The 21,516-nt window shown below is 43.1% G+C and overlaps 2 long non-coding RNA genes across 6 annotated transcripts in view; one reads left to right on the top strand and one right to left on the bottom strand.

Moving 5' to 3' along the window:
* LOC123349263 overlaps positions 1–21,516 on the top strand; it is a 60,392-nt gene that overhangs the window by 27,111 nt on the left and 11,765 nt on the right. For 3 of the 5 annotated variants that reach the window (XR_006573439.1, XR_006573438.1, XR_006573441.1), the window contains exon 2: positions 1,949–2,036. This is a non-coding gene — a long non-coding RNA (uncharacterized LOC123349263). Of the gene's footprint in view, positions 1–1,711; positions 1,842–1,948; positions 2,037–5,131; positions 5,265–21,516 lie in introns of all 5 variants that reach the window. The other 2 variants (XR_006573442.1, XR_006573440.1) reach the window with 2 other exon arrangements.
* Positions 1–21,516, bottom strand: part of LOC123349264 — a 279,415-nt gene that overhangs the window by 5,003 nt on the left and 252,896 nt on the right. The gene's annotated exons all lie outside the window — the stretch shown is intronic.

Raw genomic sequence — 21,516 nt, forward strand, 5'->3', positions numbered from 1 at the left:
GCATAATGATGATCACATTTATATTACAGATGGACTTGATTAAACAGACAATTGTAAATAAGGTAAAAAAGAAGCACATTAAGTATGAGTAGCAGAGGGTTTTTTATGCCCCCAGAAATTACTTTGTAAGATGTCTAAAGGTATTACCTTTGGCAGTTTTGGATGTATTTATCTATTTCTAGGCTCTTTTAGTAGAGATGTGACCATTGTTCTACTTACTGATATGTCAGCTACCTCCAAACAAGTAATGACTAGGCCCAAGATCAAAGCACAGAGGTTTTAGGGGTGGCTTTTTGGAGATGCAGACGTAGACTAGGTGAGCGAGCAGTAACAGCACAGGGAGCTGGGAGGTTAGTGAAACCCTGAGGCTGAGGTTAGCTGGGGTTTGTTTAGCAGTTGTCACTATGCCAGCCAGCCTATAGGAGTTTGTACGATGGCTAAGACAGCATGCCAGGGAGTGGGCAGTGGCATGGTGGCATCGAAGAGAGGTGGGCTTGGGAGGAGGAGCTTTCCTCAGCCAGCTGTCTCTATGGAAAGATAGAAAAATATATCAGGAAGGGGCAACCAGAATGATAAGGTCTCTGGATGCTTTTTGATATGGACATGGCTGTGGGCTTGGACTACACAGCCCAAGAAATACTTGCAAAAAATTCAAGAAGTTTGGATGTCCTGTAAGATCCTCTCCAGCACAGCCACGATCAAACCATCCCATTGCTCTGGCTTCAGGAACATGACATTGCAATCCGGATGACAATTATTTGAGAGGCTCCAAGAGGCATTCAGCACAAGTAATCGCCCTTCCAGGATCTTCCAGGGAGCAGCCTGTTTTGCCCATTGCTCCCAGGTCTCCTCTGCTTTCCTCCCGCAGCAATTGATTTGTCTGCTCTGCACCTCTGGAGCATGAGAATCTGAAACTTGTCTCCTGGGTCCCCTTCTCCCCCCTCTCTGACCTTTTGAAAACTGGAAGCACCCTGGAGCTTGTGTCAGCGTGTGCATCAGGAGAGTTGGAAATGAAACAAATTACACAGATACTAAAGAGAACAGAGGAACCTATAAAAACATTTCAGTCATTGTGAGTGAAGTGACAAGAAGCAGCAGATAGGGACTGCATTTCTTCAATTAATTTCCCCTTTCCAATCCTTTTTCTCAACATTTTAAAAATCTAAATCTTTATGAAAATTTTGGTAACCTTGGCTTCATCTTTCAATAGAACAGCTCTCGACGTCCACCTCCAACTCTAATTAAACAACTAATAAAGTTCAGGGTTTCTTGGGTACTGATTGTTAGCCGTGTGGAAGAACTGATTGCCGCAAGGATAGTTAAAATGGTGCAGTGGTGTACCAGGCATTAGCTCCTGTTAAAACAACCAGCCAAAAGCAATTTGCAAGGGTTACAATTGAGACCGTTTTCAGCACCTCTCGTAAGAGCACAGAAGTGAGACATAGGCCTTCAGGAAAAGGGTGAATTTACCTTCACTGATAACACTTCCGATGGCTAAAGTATTTCTCAGATATCGACAGTGGAAAGTGCTAAGCTGGAAAACTGATTGTTCCCTTACAAAGCCTGTTTTTGTGTCTGTTTATACACGCTACACAGACAGAAAATGTTTTAGAGATTTCCATTGCAAACTTCAAAGCATTCGGTGCAGCTAGTTATATCAATCTAAATTCTAAAATCTTTTTGAAACTTTTGTCTTTCTTTCTGATTGCAGGATTCAGTATCACTTTAGTATATTGAATATTGCCTGCTTTGAACATACAGTTTGGCTCAAAGTGATAATTTAGCACAGAGAGCTACCCTGCTGAGGAAAAAATTCTAAAGAAAAATTGTTAGCACCAGAGGTTTGTTGATTTTAGAAATAAGGAAATAATTAAAGAGCATAACATTCTTCTCCCAAGTTCTTTGGATGCCACTAAACTGCTTATTGCTTTATTTGTCTAATTAACAGATATCTAAAATCCTGTGCCAGATTCTGCAGTTGTTCTGTGCATGGACCTCCTGTTTGAGGCACTGGGATCAGGATACCTGGGAAACAGGTGAAGTACAAAATAAAGAATATTGTTATATTTGGTGACTAGATCAGGGTGCACCTATTAGAATAGTGAATCTATGGGAGAGGCAGACATATTGGCAGCTGTACTATTTTAAAGTGGGTTGTTTTAAAACTATTCCACTGGATGCCTTTTTGGAGACTCCAGGGTTCCCTTTTGGATGGGATTTCTGCCAATGGGGAAGGAATGGAAGGCTTCATCTGGGTGTCTGCTGGTGGAATTTGGCAGAATCCAGGAGTTAAGCTGGCTATAAAACTGCAATATATTTACATTGCTATTGTTGTACCAAGGTTTATGGTAAATAAATGTATCACTATATATAAGTACAGTGTACTCTATCATGCAGGACATGTACCAAATAATGTTTGAGTCTGAATTTTGAAACCACAATGCTTGAGAATATCCAAAATTAAGTAAACCAAGTTTACTTGTTCTTAATGAAGATGTCTCTTCTGTGCTATCAGTTGTATAAGAAATACAAAAACATGTTTATAAAACATACTATACAATACACACACATATGTATTAAGTCTCATGGCATGTAAGGTCTAGTAGTCAAAACAAATACTGGATACCTGGATACAGATACCAAGGTGCAAGCATCTAATCTGGTCTGAGCAATAGGTAACTGTGTGACCTTGGGAAAGCAGCCTGACCTCTTGTGGTTTACTTAATCCATCTGTAAAACTGGGAAGAGCAGGATCTCAATGACAAACAGATGCTGCATCTGAGTCAAGCCGTCTTGGGTAAATAAATTACAAAGAAGCTGATGGCACAATGTAAGGGCTAATAAAGAGAAAATGTGAGTCTTTGTCTCTTATGCACACTTACCATTAAACTAGCAGCATACTGTGTTTACTCTTATTGGGCATGTTTAGTCTCATTGGGTATCCATCAGAACAGATGTGAAGACACTGCTGTTTCCTGCAGTTCAGTGCAGTTGGATTACTGTGTTTAGTCTCATTGGAGTGGATTCAGGCAAGCTTTAGCGACTTGTTAATGAATCAATAAAGCATGTTCCTTTAGATTTGTGATTCACCCAATTCATTACAAACTGAATTGGGCAGGTGAAGATTTTTTTTGGTAAATAAGAATTTTTTCCAATAGTCACGCAATTAAGATGTGGCTTCATGGGATTCACAAAGCTTCATCAACAGTGCTTTTAGCCAGTTTCCACACCCTATTTGGACCACAACAGGAATGGTGGTAAACAATCTAAGTGTTGTTTTCCAGAAGGCTTTTGTGAACTCAAACAACACATGGGGCAGGATCTTCAGCAATCAGAACAGTTCCACTGAAATCAGCAAAGCTGTGCTGCTGTATAACTGCTGAGGATCTGACCCATTAAATCTTTGATATGACCTAAGCAAGTGCGATGTTGAAAGAGGAAGTTTTCATAATGTTTAAAAATAATTGTTGCCTGCTTGCTTAGGGATATGCCTGGTAATCCTTTTTGGGGGGTATTGAAACTGTTTGACAGATCTTGGTGGTAGAGATGTGTAAAATAATCACATACTAGACAAACCTCTAAAAATGGTGGCTGCTTGATAAATTGCACAGGCAAAGAGCAAATCTTTTTTTTTTTTTTTTTTTTTTTGGTATGGAAAAGCTGTACAACAGCTCCGAAACATTCTCCAGCAGAACTCTGCAGAATTGGACTAGTGAGGATGAGGGCACATGGCTTTACAAGAAATAGTCCCAGAATTTCTTTTAAAAAAAATCTAACATTCATAAAATACATAATCTGTAACCTGCATGGCATATACAAAGTACATAGACAGTGGCACAAAGGTTTAACAATGTGTGTTTGGGATGACTGGCATAACTCACTCCCTGGGTAACGTGGCACAGATTGTGGAATCCACTAGAACCCTTCTGTCATAGAATGCTGTCATATGGCTATTCAATTTATCACATGGCTAGCACCTCCAACTATTTTTTTTATATGCATACAAACAGACATAATGGTGTGTGTGTGTGTGAGATAGATATAGTCTCTGTATTCTGTATCATTGTTTGTGTCCAAAAGCTGGGGGACAGGCTTGTGTGTACAGCACTCACGTTAACAATCTCATAAAGTAGAAATCTGTATTTACAAGAGCAAATTCTGAGGTGTCTGGGGAAACATGGATGAGCCACAGTGCTGAGCACAGACAAAAGCAGGGAATGAACAACAAACTCAAGAGAGTGGCTGTGATAGTAATCCTCATAAATACGGTGCTTTCTTAATAACAATAAATAATTAACAGTCATTCCCTCTGAATATATTGTTATAACACATTTGAGAGGTATGAATAAATAATTGTATGCCTTCAGTTTAGACATGCTTTGAATAGGTTATTATAACAAATCAACTGTTAGACCCATCTAACTCATTTGTACATGTTTATTGAATATTATATCTTATAATAATTCATTTGGAAAGCAATTCTGTTAATCACTATTAAATGATTTATCTATGTTAACTTTATTTAAAGTGTTTTATGAACCATCTTTTGCTCAGCTCAGCCCAAGTCCGGATGCTGCCTTGTTGTTTTCTCTTTGGGCTAGCTGTATACGTATCCTCTCTCATTATCCTTCCTGGAGAGCTGTAGTAGTCTATTTTTCCCTGAAGCATGGCTATAAATGCTGTACATATAAAATAAAATGTTATGGCTCTGCTTGTTACTGTAATGCAATAACAGATATTGGTAGTACAGTGCTTAAGCGGATGGCTTCCAGTTCAGTTTCCTTTCCTAGGCAATCCTTGTTTGTGACACTGCTTGTTGTGTTACCATTTGTGTCACAGGCGTCACTGGTCAGGAATTTAATGGGGGTGGGTGAACTTCACAAGAGGTTTGTTTGGCTAAATTAACAGAAACCTGCATGGTTACTGAAAGCTTAATGAACCTTCTGAGGGGAATCCTTTCCTTTCCTCACATCTGGCCACCCCCTCTATTATTTTGAAGTGTGAATCCTCCTTCTCCTATCTTTGAGGGAGGCTCAGAAGCCATCCCACCCCCTAAAATGAGGTGGGAGTGCTCTGAAGCCAGCTGCTTTCTCTTTTGAATACTGTGTGCCTAAAGTTAAGCATCTTTTAGGTGTCTTCCTGAATTGGGGCCTTAGGACTGTATGAGACTTCCACAGAGAAAACTGTGCTTCTGTAGCCATGTCGACTTCTCTGGAAAAGTGAATGTAGTGTACGTCATGAGAATGTGACACACGGAAGAGCTGGTAAGAGATTGATCTTTGTTCCCAGTTGTACAACCTTAGTTACTCTTGCAGTAGCTAAAGGTGATTTGATGCCGGTAAATCTGGATGTTCAAAAGGTCTTTCATAAAAGGGGCCTGGATCTTGACGTTCTTAATATCTTCTTAGTCAATCAAAACTCCAGTAAAAATCTATACGAGTATTGACTGAGTAAGGATTGAATAAGGACAGCAGAACTTGACCAAGTATATAGAATATTAGAGGTAAGAGTCAGAATTTTGTTCTAGATTAAAATCTGGTTTAAGTGTCAGGAAATAAAGGGAGTGAAGAGCTGAGAGAGGTTAATGACTGCCCCAAGGTCATTGTTATGACCAGTTACCAATTCTCCAGCCTGCGTTATAGAGGAGATCAGACTATGGCCTAATGGTCTCTTCTCACCTTAATATCTATTACATTGATTATATTGAAATGCGGTTTGAGGTTTGCACAGGCATATCTCTATGGGCTTACACAAACCTTGACTTGAGCTAGGCTTTAGGGTTTGAAATGCTTTTATTGTGTTTGCACAAATCTGCATGGACTTCTGAAAATATTTGGCCCTGAGAATCCTCTGTGGCAGCTCAGGGGAGATGTCTGTGCAAATAGATTGTTGGAGAACAATGAAACATGGATAGGAAGTTAACACTGAAAATATAATGCCATTCTCTAGAAACATGATACATTATCATTTAGAGATGCCGGTCCAGGTATGGTCACTGAAGGCCTGATCCAAAGCAAAACAAAGAAATACCCCGGAAAGGGAGAAAATTCCAGAGACACTCTTAAGGAGTTCACTAAGGACTTCACTATTCCTATTGATTTTTATATGGAAGGTCTTGGATATTACAGTGAGAGGTAGCAGTATAAAATCCTATGACAGACAGACAAATAGGTAGATCCAAGGTCCCCACACACAGGCTGCATCTCATTTGATACAAGAGTTTGTTGAAAACACAATCTTAAATAGATCTTTCACTGAAGTTTGTTTGAAGGTCTGTTCCAGGACGTTAGATACTAAGTGATTACATCAAACATTTGCATGCACATTTGACAACAGAACTATAGATTGTAGACTGAGTTACGTATTTAGCATAATGCTACCGCTGTGAATAATTTTTTAATACATTTATTATTTTATCAATGTTCAATAGATGTTTTATTAAATCTAAATTAGATATTTGGGAATAATAACTTAATGGGCCACGGTTAGTGACATTCCCCAGGATATTTTATAATGAAGTTTCAAACCGTTAATAATCATTAATTCATAAATAAAACATTAAGGTTGAAAGAAATGGAAAAAATACTAAAATAAGATGTGTGATCTTTAAACACTGGTAAATACAGATGCATAACTTGCTGGATTCCCATATGTTAATGCACATTAGCACTTAGCCATGAGAGTCAGAAATGCTTCACTTGAAGTCTACTGTTTTCAGCCTTTAACATTTAAATCATGCTGCAGCTCATATGCCCTTCCCTCTGTGCTTTCGCTGCTGTGTGCTCTATGCTATTCTCAGATACCTCATCTGAGAACTGGGATTATTGTCACAATTCCATACTGACCTTTGGGGCATTTTAATGAGCTAAAAGGAGTGGGCCACTATGGACTGCAGCAGAATGTGTTCTGGGTCCTGCTATTGAAGAATAGGGGTAAGGCAGACCATCTGCTCCTCCAAAGATTCAGCTTAGGGCTTTTTCAGGGGCAGGAGGGAAGATAGCTTTCTAGTAGTGAATATCCAGGAGATGGCCACACACCCATTCACCCCTACCAGCTACTCCCATTCTCCATGCAAGGCTGAGGTGCTTTCCAGGCAACCATGGTTACATTCCTGCATGGGGGCAGGAAGACTCCTGGGGCCCTCCCTCTGGAGAGGACAAACCACATATATGAGTGGGAAAATGGAAAGTGGGGTTGGTTCTAATATTTCTTGGAGGGAGAGAAGAGGGAGCTATGTCAAGAAAGGGTCCATTAGCAAACACTTTCAACCCTCCCTTTCTTTTTTGCTTTACTACTGTTGCTCACTCATTATTCCTTATTGTTACATTTCTCTTTTCTTATGGCTTTTTCTGTATCCCCCGTCTCCTACAGAGATCATAAGGGATCCAAAATAGCTGCTTCGTGAGCAAAATCATTGCAACTACCTTGGCCCAGAAAAGACAGAGCAAAAGCCTGACGGGTGCTCAGTACCTGACTTCAATGGGGAGTTGCAATTGCTCAGTACTTCTTAGCATGTGGCCAATATTTTAAAAGGTCAAGTCATATAGCTGGCAAATAAACGTGTGAAGTAATGACAAAGTTTTCAAGCCCGGTGTCTAAAACTAGGCATCTAAATATTGTCTTTTGTGGGACCATCTCTGAAAATCAGGGGCTCTGAAGTGCTATGGCAACACAAATAATAATACAGGTGCCCAGTATAGAGTCAGGTACTGAACTGTAGGCACACCTGGTGTGTATTTTGGCCTAAAATCCTTTGATGGCTGCTATATAAATGTATTTTTGATTATAGTAAGCTCAAAAGTCACTCCAATTTGTTCTTCGTATGATATATTTTTTAAAATAATGCAAATATTACAGACAATAAATGAGACTGCTTATTCACTGGGTGGAACGTTCACTGATTTTCCTGCTGCAAATTCCTGATAGTTATTGAACTGCTGAAGGGTCATATGCAAGAAATCTGGATACAGAAAACAAATTAGATGTTTTGTTGACAAAAGACCTTGGTTGCTAGGAAGAGAGCTGTCAAGTGTCTGTTTATATGGGTTTTATTGTCAGTGTGGAGTAAATGCAGTCTTGTCTGCCTCTTAGATGTTTTTTCACTACATAGTGAAACTTTTATATTTAATCTAATGAAAAAACAATAATCCCATAATTCTTCCAAAATTAATGTGAATTACAAAGTTTGCAATGAAAAATGCTTTATTATGCAAACATAAAACTGCTTGTTATACATTTCTGAATATTAGTGTAATTATAGTTTTGCAGATGAAAGAGCTGAAGAAAAGGCAAAAATTGAGATTTCAGTAGGCAGGGAAAGATGCAAAAGACATTTGATTGACAGTCATAGTCCATAAGAATGCACACACAGGTGCCATTACGTTTGCAGATCAGCTGGGATACCTGACAATGCTAAAAGCATGCCAGCTGACTTGCAAAACATAGACAGTGGCAGGAGTAAGGTGGGAGATGAGCATGGTCTCTTCCATAGCCCATACCACCTTGTAGGGCATATAGAAGTTAGGCAGTGCAATGCTGAGTCTGAGCCCTGGTCTACACTAGGACTTTAATTCGAATTTATCAGCGTTAATTCGAACTAACCGCTCAACCGTCCACACCAGGAAGCCATTTAATTCGAACTAGAGGGCTCTTTAGTTCGAATTTGGTACTCCACCCCGGCAGGTGGAGTAACGCTAAATTCGCACTTGCTAGCTCGAATTAGGCTTGGTGTGGATGCTAATCGAACTTAGCAGCTCCGGGAGCTATCCCACAGTTCACCACTCTGTTGACGCTCTGGACAGCATTCCGAGCTTGGATTCTCTGGCCAGCCACACAGGAAATGACCCGGGAAAATTTGAATTCATTTTCCTGTCTGGGCGGTTTGAATCTGACGTTCTGGTTGCACATCGGGGCGAGCTCCGCAGCACCTGCAACGATGCAGAGCTCTCCAGCAGAGGAGTCCGGGCAATCCCAGAATAGAAAGAGGTCCCCAGCATGGACTGACCGGGAAGTCCAGGATCTGATCGCTGTGTGGGGCGAGGAGTCTGTGCTCTCGGAGCTGCGCTCCAACAAGCGGAACGCGAAGACCTTCGAGAAGGTCTCTAAAGCCATGAAAGACAAAGGATACAGCCGGGATGCGATGCAGTGCCGCGTGAAAGTGAAGGACCTAAGACAAGGGTATCAAAAAGTCAGAGCGGCAAACGGACGCTCCGGAGCCCAGCCCCAGACATGCCGCTTCTACGAGGCACTGCATGCCATTCTAGGTGGGTCTGCCACCAGTGCCCCACCAGTGACGGTGGACTCCGAGGACGGAATAGTGTACCGGGACAGTTCCCCCTCCCTGTTCGCCGATGGGGAAGATGAGGAAGGGTCTGTTGAGGACGGCGCAGGCGACATCGAACCCACTCCCGCTTTCCCTGACAGCCAGGATCTCTTCATCACCCTCACAGAGATCCCCTACCAACCGTCCCCGCCCGTTAACCCGGACTCGGAATCAGGGGAAGGATCAGGCGGTAAGTGCTACAAACAGGGATACATTTATTTTTTTTAAGAAACAGGGATATATATAAAAAATAGAAATACTATATAACAATTTTTAAATATGAAACTAGACAAACAGCAGGTCTACACAAACAGCAATGGAGCAATAGTCCTCTGGGGATAGTTCAAAAAAGCTCTCAGAGAGCAGCTGGAAAAGCCTCAGCAAGAGGTTTCTTGGGAGAGGTGCTTTATTGGGTGCTCCGTTGAAGCACACTCTTCCGCGCCAGGCCATCCTCAGGTACAGGGGGACCATCGCCTCGACGAGCATGGCAGCGTATGGTCCTGGTCTGTGCAGGGCTTCTGTTAGCATCCGCTCTCTCTGTGTGCGCCTGACACGCCTCAGGGTGATGTCGTTGTGGAAGTGCTGCATCTAATTAGTGGAATTAGTGTACTGTTACTATTGTGCATGGTAGACTTTTACTTTGCATAAGAATGACCCTCGCTTAACAGAGTTTTACTTTGCATAAGAATGACCCTCGCTTAACAGCCACGTGTTGCAGGCCACAGAGGAAACGCATACAGGGGTCTTTCCCGTTCACTGGCGGGAGGTGCCGCATAACGCTCATCTTTTCTGCTTTGCACATTGCCTCCAGCAGGAGAGCACAGCTAAGCAGTAACTGATAAGCACTCTGTACTGTAAGGCTTACCAGGACTTTGTGCAAGAGGGATGCAGCTGTCTCTCCTCGCTTGTGCACTATCCAGTGCAATCGCGCCGCCAATGAGAGCGTATTCCGAAATCTCGGACTAGTTCCGAGATCTCCTGAGACTTGGTTCCCTGTTTGGTCTTCTTAACTGAAACTGACTAGACTGTGTTTACTGTTGGAAAACATGTATTTGTTCAAGGAAATCACCTACTTTTTCGCATCACACAGCTTCGGGTCCTTCCCGGACTGCCCCGCCATCCCCCTCGCAGAGGCTGGCTCAGATTAGACGCCGAAAGAAAAAGACAAGGGACGACATGTTCCAGGAACTGATGGCCAGCTCCAGAGCGGAGGCGGCAGAGCAGAGACAGTCGAGGGAGAGCCTGTGTCAGCAGCATCGCACACACATGGAACGGGAGGATAGGTGGCGGCAGGAAGACCAGCAGGCGACTCAAACGCTGCTTGGTCTAATGAGGGAGCAAACGGACACGCTCCGGCGCCTTGTAGATGTTCTGCAAGACCGCAGTCAGGAGGAGAGAGCCCCCCTGCAGTGCATCTGCAACCGCCCTCCAACGCCAAGAAGTCCTGTCCCCTCACCCAAAGTGACAAGACGGAGGGGCGGTAGGGGCCGTGAGAACTGTCCCTGCACCGCAGCACACCGATAATGTTCGAGACAACTGTCGCGCTGTAAATTTGTACAAGCTCTTTCCTTAAAGCATCAACCAGTCCCAACTCCAAGTTTAAACCCCCCACTGTGTACTACATTATTAAAAGCGGTTTTGTGTTACTGACTGTTTCCGTCATGTTTCTGGTGTCAGAAGACTTTCTGTTGTTCTGTGGGGGGGGGGGTTGTAATTTCACTGCATAGCCCACAGTGCCATGCTACAGACTTGGCTGCAGGGTCAACTGCAGGGCACACACAGACTGCAGTCACTAGGCACCAGGGACAGTCTGTGTGGTGTATGCTGCCCCGGGTCTTTCCTTGATGTGTATGCTTGTGCAGGGTCCTGGTGCCTGACATCCCAGAATGTAAAGGCAGGCTTCCCTTCACATGCACTTGGACCGTAGTCACGATCCTCCCCGGTGCCCTGAGCCCCAAAAAGAGACGTCATCCAGGGGCAGATACTCACCCTTCCCCCACACCCCTCACCCCTTCCAACGCCCAAACCCACAGCCGTCATGTTAACCCCTATCCAAAGACGGCACCCCTCGCCCCTTCCTGCAAACCCACCCATCAGTGCACACCTTAACCAGCACAGAGTGCTTCCATGTTTCAACGAAGAAAGAGAAATGCAAAGTCAACGAAAGATTTATTATTAATTACTAAAACATGTCCTTAGTTTTAAAACGTCCTTCGGAACTGGGGGAAACTTGGTTTATGATCAGGCTCTCTTAAAATCAAGTGGACAGTCACAGGTTACCCTGCTCTGCGAGGAAACTCGCTTTCAAAGCCTCCCTGATGCATATCGCTTCCCGCTGGGATATTCTCTCAGCACGGGTGTCTGGCTGATCGTAAACAGCAGCCAGGCGATTTGCCTCAACCTCCCAAGCGGCCAAAAAGGTCTCGCCCTTGCTCTCACAGAGATTGTGGAGCACACAGCAAGCAGCAATCACTACGGGGATATTCTTTTCGCTGATGTCCGAGCGAGTCAGTAAGGTCCGCCATCTCCCCTTGAGACGTCCGAAAGCACACTCCACCACCATTCTGCACTTGCTCAGCCGGTAGTTGAAGAGTTCCTTGTCTCTGTCCAAGGCGCCTGTATAGGGCTTCATGAGCCAGGGCATTAGCGGGTAGGCCGGGTCCCCGAGGATCACTGTAGGCATCTGCACATCCCCAACCGTTATTTTGTGGTCCGGGAAGAAAGTGCCTGCCTGGAGGCGTCTAAACAGACCAGAGTTCCTGAACACACGCGCGTCATGAACCTTGCCCGCCCACCCGACGTTGATGTTGGTAAAACGTCCCCTATGGTCCACCACAGCTTGCAGCACCATTGAAAAGTAGCCCTTTCGGTTAATGTACTCGCTGGCCTGGTGGGCTGGTGCCAGGATAGGGATGTGAGTCCCATCTATAGCCCCACCGCAGTTTGGGAATCCCATCGCGGCGAAGCCATCTATGATGACCTGGACATTTCCGAGAGTCACTACCTTTGAGAACAGTTGCTCAACGATTGCGTGGGCTACTTGAATGACAGCAATCCCCACGGTAGATTTGCCCACGCCAAAGTGGTTCGCTACTGACCGGTAGCTGTCTGGCGTGGCAAGTTTCCAGAGGGCTATGGCCACTCGCTTCTGCACACTCAGGGCTGCTCGCATCCTTGTGTCCTGGCGCTTCAGGGCAGGGGACAGCAAGTCACACAGTTCAAGGAAAGTGCCCTTACGCATCCTGAAGTTTCGCAGCCACTCTGTGTCATCCCAGACCTGCAGCACTATGCGGTCCCACCAGTCTGTGCTTGTTTCCCGGGCCCAGAATCGCCGTTCCACACCATGAACTTGACCCATTGCCACCATGATCTCCACTGCCCGGCGTACCCTGCTTTCTGAGAGGTCTGCGCCACTCTCCTCACCGTGCTGCCGGAGCCTCCTCGCCCGGTTTCTCAGCATCTGACTGTGGAAGAGGTGGACGATAACGTGCGAGGAGTTGACAACGGCCATAAGTGCAGCGATGATCGCAGCGGGCTCCATGCTCGCAGTGCTGTGGCGTCCGCGCTGTAACCGACCAGACAAGGGCGCGAACAGATTTCCCGCCGGCGCTTTCAAGGAAGACAGGGAGGGCGGGATTGACGGTTCAATGACGACACATTTTTTCCCCCAGCATGCATTGGGGGGAAATCCCACAATTCCAATGGGCAGCGGGGAGTGCGGGAACTGTGGGATAGCTTCCCACAGTGCACCGCTTCCAAAGTCGAAGCTGGCCCCGTGAATGTGGACTCAGAAGTTCGAATTTGTGTATTTAGTATGGATACACAAATTCGACTTCATAAGGTCGAATCCACAAATTCGACTTAAGTAGATTCGAAATAGTCCTGTAGTGTAGACAAGCCCTAAGTCCCCTTTTTAGATCCAGCCCTTAAGAGCCTAATTCTCTTTGAAAGTCATGGGATTTAGAGACCTAAGAGCAAGATTTTTGAAGGTATTTAGACACCTAAAGATAGACGATTCTTGGGATTTTTAAAAGCGTCTATGTAGGTTGGGCACCTAAGATCCATTAACTTCAATGTTAGGAGCCTAACTTGCCTAGGTGCTTTTGGGTGTCCAGTGGGATTTCAAATACCTTTCTAAATCTGGCCCAAAGTGGGAGATACTTGGAATTGCTATAAAGATCATGTCTGATGCATAAGTTTAGACAGGCTGAGATGATGCTTATGCTGATGTGGCTGTCTTTTGGCCTACCCTTTCTTTGGCTTGGGTATTGTTTATATATAAATTTTCTTAAGTGATGTGTTCATAAGTTGCTATGTTGGGTGAAGTTTTGACCACAGGATGTGCTTAAATTGAAGGACAACAGATATACAAAATGTGCTGCCAGGAGGCAATGAGACAAAACCATAGGAGTCCCCAAAAACCCCTGTGCAGAGTAAAGGGTAGAGTAGAATACTGTAGACAGCAAAAGTTATGCCAATAGACGCTTATTCATGCATATTGTCTGAGTTGTATAAGACATAATAGTTGTAATTCTTAGTGACAGGAGGAGAACTAATTCATATGTAATTTGGACGTGTATAAAAAATGATAGATTGTAAGGGGTAATCAGAGTACCGTAGGAGAAATCCATCGTGACCCACCTAGGCCTCAGGAGAAGGTAATTGATCACTATCTTTCTCTGTATGTCTAATCACAAGGTATGTTTTTCGTTCAAATAAAGGTTTGAAATTAATAAACCTGCATGTCCAAGACCAAGTATGTGGCATTCTCATCAATGGAGACCCAGGTTCCTCTCTCTGCCTGATGTGGAGAGAGGATTTGAACGTAGTTTTCCCCCATCGCAGGAGAGTGCCTAAACACTGGGCTGTGAGGTATTTTTGATGAAGGTCTGTCATTCTTGTTGAAGCTGTTCCATTGCAAATAATTTAAATATTCTCTGGTGCTAGGGGGGCTGGAACATGAGTCTCCCATATCCCAGGTGAGTGCTCTAACCACTGGGCTAAAGATTATAATGGGCCACTGCTGCCACCTCCAGTTGGCATCTTTTGTGTGCTCAGAGCATGCCTATGTGATGGGCCCCAAAGGCAAGATAGGCAGGGGAATGCCTAGTTTGTGATTCCTCTTGGGGCTTAGGTATGAGTTAGGTGCTGAGTGGCTGGACAGAGTCAGGACTTAGGGCTGTGCACATGCCTAGTCCTCTTCATGTCTCAGTGGAAACTTAGGTGGCAGCAGTGTTAGTGAGTGAAAGTGGTGCCCAAACTTTGAATTTAAGTGCCTAAGGTGGCAGTCAGGAACCTAATTCCCCCTTGTGAATCCCACCCTTAGGTGCTTTTGAAAATTATACCCTGAGGCCCAGATCCCCAAAGGTATTAAGGCTTTTAACTTCCATGGGAGTTGGATGCTAAATACCTTTCAGGACGTGGGCCTAACTCACCCACTCTGTGATGCAGCTTTGCTCCACAAGCTTTGGAGGATGAGGAAACCTGAGGCTGGTTTTGACCCCAGGTCTCTCATGCCAAAGTACGCCATTCTGTCCCTAAGCACGAATCTTTCTTCAGCTGTTGGTAGAAAATGATTCAAGTGTCATTTTTCAACGAAGCAGTCTATCCTGCAGTCCTTATGCAGACACAGCTCCTGTTAACTCTGTAGGAGTTTGTCTGTGTAAGAACTATAGGATTAGACCTTAAATTTTTATTTAAACTGTTTGTTGCCCTATGTACGCATGGTGCATGTCTATAAAAAGCAAGACCCATGGGAATATATCACATTGGTGTTCTGCAGCGTGGCAGAAGACACACACAATGCATAGCTCTCCAAATAGGCAATAAGTGTATGCAAGAACATAGGAGCTGCCATGCTCGGAAAGATTATGGTTCATCTTTCCAAGTATCCCGTTTCCAACAATGATCTATATCAAAACCTCTGGGGAAGTGTACAGAACAGGGTAATTATGGAGTGATCCACCTCGTCTTCCACCCCCAGCTTCTGGTAGTCAGATGTTTAGGGTCACCTCAAGCATGTGGTTGTGTCCCTGATCATCTTAGTTAATAGCCATTGATGGACCTATCCTCCATGAACTTGTTCACTTCTTCTTTTCCGAACCAAGTTATACTTTTAGCCATTCAGCTTCCGTGGTGATAAGTTCCAAAGGTTAGCTGTGTAGAAAAAGTATTTCCTTTTGTTTATATTTTACTGCTTATTTATTTCATTGTGAAATCATGAACCAAGTGACCCCTGGTGTTTGTATTGTATGAAAGGGTAAATAACACTTCTTTTTCCACACCGTTCATGATTTTATAGACCTTTATAATATTCTCCTTAGCTATCATGTTTCTACACTGAGCAGTCCTAATCTTTTCAGATTCTCCTTGTATGGAAGCTGTTCTATACCTTTGATCATCTCTGAACCTTTTCCAGTTCTATTATATTCTTTTTGAGAACGGGTGACCAGAACTGGACATACTATTCCAGGTGTGGGTGCACCATGGATTTATATAGGGACATTATGAAATTTTCTGGTTTTTTTTTTTTTTATGCCTTTTCTAATAGTTCCTAACATACTGTTGGCCTTTTTGACTTCTGTGGAACACTGAGTGGAAATTTACAGAGAACTATCCACAGAGACTCCATGATCTCTCTTGGGTGGTAATAGCTAATTTAAACCCTATCATTGTATATGTATAGTTGGGACTTTTTTTCCAATGTGGATCATTTTGCACCTGTCAACATTAAATTTCATCTGCCATTTTGTTGTCCAGTCACCCAATTTTATGAGATCCATCAGTAACTCCTCACATAGTTGAGTGCTTTGGACTCAACTATCTGCAATAATGTTGTATTGTTTGCAAACTTTACCTCTTCGCTCCCTTTTCCAGATCGTTAATGAATACGTTGAACAGCATAGGTCCTTGTACAGGTGTTTGGGGGATTCTGTTCGTTGTTCACGTCTCTTCGGTATGAAAACTCACCATTTTTCCTACCGTTTGTTTCCTATCTTTCAACCAGTTACAGATCCATGACAGGACCGTCTCTCTTACCTCATGGCTATTTAGTTTTCTCAAGAGACTTTCGTATGGGACCTTGTCTAAGGCTTCCTGAAAGTCCAAGTACACTATATCAACTGGATCATCCTTGTCTGCATGCTTGTTGACTCCATCAAAGAATTCTAATAGACTGGAGAAGGCAATATTTCCCTTTAAAAGGGCCATCTTGGCTCATCCCCAATAAATTGTGTTTATCTATGTGTCTGATAATTCTGTTCTTTAATATAGTTTCTACCAATTTTCCCAGTTCTGAAATTAGACTCACTAGCCTAAAATTGCCAGGATCGCCTCTGGCGCCCTTTTAAAAATTGGCATTATATTAGCTACCTTTCAGTGGTTTGGTACAGAGGCTGATTTCAGTGATAGGTTACATATCACAGTCAGTAGTTCTGCAATTTTGTATTTGCATTAGTATTCACCCAAGAGTTCTGAAGTTTCTGATGCTGCTGACATATTATTGTTTAATTTATCAATTTGTTCTAAAACCTCTTCTGGTGACACCTCAATTTGAGACAGTACTTCAGAATTGTCACCCACATGAGAGCTATTCTTTTTGGGCATCTCCCCCACCATCCTCTGCAGTGAAGACCAATGCAAAGAATCCATTTAGTTTCTCTGCAATGGCCTTTGTCTTTCTTGAGTGCAGCTTGAACACCTTGGTTGTCTAGTGGCCCCACTGCCTGGGGGCTTTCTGCTTCTGATGTACTTAAAAAAAATTACTATTTAATTTTTGCTGCTTTGGCAAGTAGCTTCTCAATTTTTTTTGGCCTCTCATATTATACTTGTACATATTATTTGCCAGAGTTTGTGCTGCTTTCTATTTTCCTCATTGACTTCCAAATGTTAAAGGATGATATTTTACTTCAACTGGCCTGCTGTTTAGTCACGGTGGCATTCTTTGGTGGTCCTGCTGTCTTTTTTGATTTGGTGTATACATTTTGTCCTAGTCGCTATTATAGTGTTTTTAAGTAGTCTTCATGCTGCTTGCAGGCATTTTACCCTTGTGACTGCTCTTTATAATTTCCATCTAACTACCATTCTTTTTCTGGTAGATTTAGCTTTTTAAAGTTAAATGTTACCGTGGTGGCTATTTTTATTTATTTATGGAATTTTTCCCCCTCTACAAGGATGTTACCTTTAAGTTACCTTTTGGACCAGATCCTGTGCTCCACCTAGGACTAAATCAAGAACTGCCTCTCCCCTTGTGAGTTCCATGACTAGCAGCTCCAAGCAGTCATTTTATGGTATCTAGAAATGTTATCTCTGCATCACACCGTGAGGTGACATTAGGGTGACCAGATGTCCCAATTTTATAGGGACAGTCCTGATTTTTGGGTCTTTTTCTTATATAGGTTCCTATTACCCCCCACCCTTTGTCCCAATTTTTCACACTTGCTGTCTGTTCACCCTAGGTGACATTCACCCAGTCAGTATGAGGATAGTTGAAATCACCCATTATTATTATGTTTTCTGATTTTGAAGCCTCTGATCTCCCTAAGCATTTCACAATCACTGTCACCATCCTGGTCTGGTGGTTAGTAGTATATTCCTACTGCTATACTCTTATTGTTCAAGCATGGAAATTCTATCCACAGAGATTCTATGCCTCAATGTGATTCATTTAAGATTTTCACTTTATTTGACTTTTTTTCTTTTTAACATTTAGTGCCAATCCCCCACTAGTGCAAGCTACTCTTTCATTCCCATATATTTTGTACCCTGCTTTTATTGTGTCCCATTGATTATCCTCATTCCACCAAGTTTCCACAATGCCTATTATATCACTATCCTCATTTAATGCCGGTTCACGCTGTCTGGAGTAGCGCATGACTGTGAGTGCCTACCTCAGGGCAGACTGTCAGAAAACAGGGCAGATACTCGAAACTGATGTGTTCTATAATTAGATTTCACCAAGCCAGTAACAAATGTGAACTCCTGGATCACTATACCAGTGATACTATATACTAAGCCCCTCTTCCCTACACCATCATCTCACCCACACATTTAGACTAAAGTTCTGCCTGTCTAATACTTTTTGTCTTTGAGAAGTTAGGTACAATTTCAGGACTTAACTCAGGTCTTACCATACCAGTATAAATATTATCTCCCACCTTCTGAAAAGCTGAACATCTTTAGTATAGAAAATGTCAGTTCTGTAAATCTTTGTTGTTCATTGTAAGGAAATTAAGTCTTTCTGCTTCAAGTGATAAAGCACTTACATTCTTAGACTTTGGTTGGGTTTGTCTGTAATGAGCAAGACTAGAATGCTGCTGATCATTTGCCCTTGTCTACCTTTTAAAACATTTCTATTGTTACACATCTTCATTCTGTGCTTTCTTTTTTTGTTGATGGTCATGAAAGTGAAACAGAAAACAAAAGAAACTGCCAGTCACATCCAGGCATCTGCAGGCACCGCCCCTGCAGCTCCCAGGGGCTGCAGTTCCCAGCCAATGGGAGCCATGAAGCCAGCGCTCTGGGTGGAGGCAGCGTGCAGAGCTGCCTGGTCATGCCTCTGCCTAGCAGCTGAAAGAGGGGGATGTCGCCACTTCTGGGGAACCCCCCAGGTAAGCGCCGCCCAGAGCCCGCCTCATCCCATCCTGTGTCCCAACCCCCTGCTCCCTCCCACATCCAAACTCTGCTGCTGTGTGAGAGGAAGGGGCAGTGGCCCAAGACTGCCCTAGCAGTGGCCGGTGTGCCTGGAGCAGGGGCTGCCTGAGCTGCCCCTGAGCCAGGCACACCAGCCACTACGGAGGTCACGGAAAGTCACAGAATCCATGACCTCCGTGACAAATTCGCAGCTTTAACTATCAACAGTGAACAAAATCTCTGTAAAATCCTGGCATTGGAACCACACACAAATACTGTGGTGCTTTAAGTTAGAGATGTGGCCTGATTCTCTGCTGGTTTTACAATGGTGGCCCAGATCACAATGCAAATCAATGACAAAATTTGCAAGAGTCCTGATACCCAGCCCCACTTCCAACCAATGAGCCATACTGTCTCCTTTATATCTTCTAAATGGTTAGCTCCAATCCTGTTCTCACTGATGTTCAGACTCCTATTGACTTCATTAGGATTTGGATCTGGCCATTAAAGGAGGCGGATTAAATATTTAAACAAGATGCTACACATTCCTTGTCTTCACATGAGACTGAGTAATCTGATAGATTAAATTACCAACTTTGCTTGTTTTTGCTGAGACTTTGCTCTAGAATTTGATGATGATGATTCAAATTTATGGCAGCACAATTTTCCTTTTCAAATACTGTATTTTAGTTTCAAGATGGGAAGTGGGGATGGGGAAGTCAGAGGGTGCCACCTGTAATATACAACAGGAATTGTATGCGTGGTAATTCAATTTAAATGTTCAGTGGGGAAAACCTAACCTAGGCATTTTATGCACCAAAATATCATGTTAGCCATAGGACAGAAACAAAGGCCACATTGTGTCTGTTTGCTAGTGCTTCCACATTGGCCTCTCAGTCTTCAACATTCAGGCTCACAACTGACTTTCATTCTTTAATAAGAATATCTAGTTCTTATATAGCACTTTTCATCCATAGCAATCAAAGCACCTTAATGTCATTATCCTCATTTTAACGAGGGGGAAAATGAGACACAGAAAGGTGAAGTGACTGGTGCAAGGTAACCCAGCCTAGCAGTGGCAGAGCTAGGAAAAAACCCAGGTCTCCTGAGTCCCAGCCCAGTGCTCAATCCACTAGACAACACTTGCACACCCAATATAGGGTAGACAGAGCTTAGAAAAAGGGGAGACTTTTAAATGATCAAGTACAGTGTATACAATTGGCAACTTCCAACACATACCTGCACAAGTTAAAGCCATGTGTAGTTAGACCCTTGCACGGTGAGGGCATGATCCTTGCACTTTTTTCCAGTATGAGAATGCTCTTAATAGTAAACGGTGTTGTTGCTCAGATAGGTTTGCAACAGTTAAATGAGCTTACAATTTAAAACCTCAGGTCTCTTTGAATAGCCGTCTCTACAATCATGCGTATAAAGTCCCCAAATGATTGGGTAATGGGGCACAAAACACTCAATAATTTAGAAGTTCTTCCATAATATTCCTTAAAGGACATTAGTGAGATTCATGTAATTTCTTAGGCATCTTCTCCCCTCAGTATTTATTTAATTCCATTGTGAGTCACATGCACATAGCAAAGGGAGAACAGACCCCCCCATAGTCAGAGAGTTGTAAGAAATTTCAGTTAGTTGACTACATAAGGGGTTTGCTAGGCTGCCAGAAATTTTTTATATTCAGAGTTAAATAGAGCAATAAGATGGAATTTAAGCTTTAGTGCAATGGATTGAAGCTCTTCAGTCAATCAAATTATAGTTCAATCAGTTCATTTTAATCACTTCTCTGGAGAGAAGTAAACCCATATGCTGAAGAATATGCAGCAATTTTATTGCTGGAAAGTTTAATTGTTTCATTTTTCCTTACTGTCTATAACACACTAGACTTTTAATCAGTGGGAACTGAAGTTATAATGAAGTAAAGTCCACTTTCCATAGTTCGCAACTAGATGAAAATAATTGGGCTGAGACTCCCATCCAGACAGTGTAATGCCTCTGGCATTTTCCTGAAAACTGTACTTAATTGCTTTGCTGATGTTGTTAAGTGGTCCTGAGGGGGATGGAGTAGTAAAGCTACCCACATATGCAAGGAAACAATACACAAAAAATGTCTTCTAAGGCCTTTAAAGGAAGACCAACTAGTGGTTAGAAGAAAAAACATAACCTGTTTATTTTCCTTTTCGTTTGTATACTAGAGAGAGTGCTGAGAGTTTGATAAAATGAACTGTGGAAATTCTATAAACACCTACGACAATTTTAGATAAAGGCAGAAAGCTCAGCACTGTAAGTGCAGAGAGTACTAGGACAAAACCTCTCGCTATTGAAAGTGTGGATTTCCCCTCTGATATTTGACTGGAGATCCAGGAAGTAACAATTCTACTTACAGTCTGAATCTGGGTCAGGTAGGTTTGTGGGTGCCTGGGTACCACCCCTGGAGCTTTGATGAGCCTTGCCGTTTGAAGTCTCTGAGGCTCTAGGCAGCATTTTGGAACAAGCAGGAGTGAACCTTTGAGCCCGGGTGAACAGACTTGGACTAGTGGGGCTCACGCTAGCAC

Source organism: Mauremys mutica, chromosome 14 (genome assembly GCF_020497125.1).
Source record: "Mauremys mutica isolate MM-2020 ecotype Southern chromosome 14, ASM2049712v1, whole genome shotgun sequence".
In the NCBI taxonomy this organism is placed as follows: Eukaryota; Metazoa; Chordata; order Testudines; family Geoemydidae; genus Mauremys; species Mauremys mutica.